Here is a 305-nt window from a genome sequence, read left to right as displayed (position 1 = left end):
CCCCCTGCTCCCAGAGGGAATGACCCCCCTGATCTCTAGACCGGAGCCAGCGTCACACAGCAGGGTTTATCCAGTGTCAGGAAACTCTCCGGCCTCAGGCCTGGCCCCCCTCAGCCCAGCACACCCCAGTCTCCCCTGCATCCAGGGGGGCTCTGCCTGCCTCCTCCCCCCCCCTCCCGCGCCCCCCCCCCCCCCCCCCCCCCCCCCGCTCCCAGAGGGACTAACGCCCCCCCGTCCCCCTGCTCCCAGAGGGAATAACCCCCCCCGTCTCCCCGCTCCCAGAGGGAGTAACGCCTCCCCCCCCC

This window comes from Terrapene carolina, unplaced genomic scaffold, assembly GCF_002925995.2.
Source record: "Terrapene carolina triunguis isolate 2854851 unplaced genomic scaffold, T_m_triunguis-2.0 Scaffold25075, whole genome shotgun sequence".
Classification (NCBI taxonomy): Eukaryota; Metazoa; Chordata; order Testudines; family Emydidae; genus Terrapene; species Terrapene triunguis.
The sequence above is the reverse complement of the archived record's forward strand: the minus strand, read 5'-3'. Positions refer to the sequence as shown.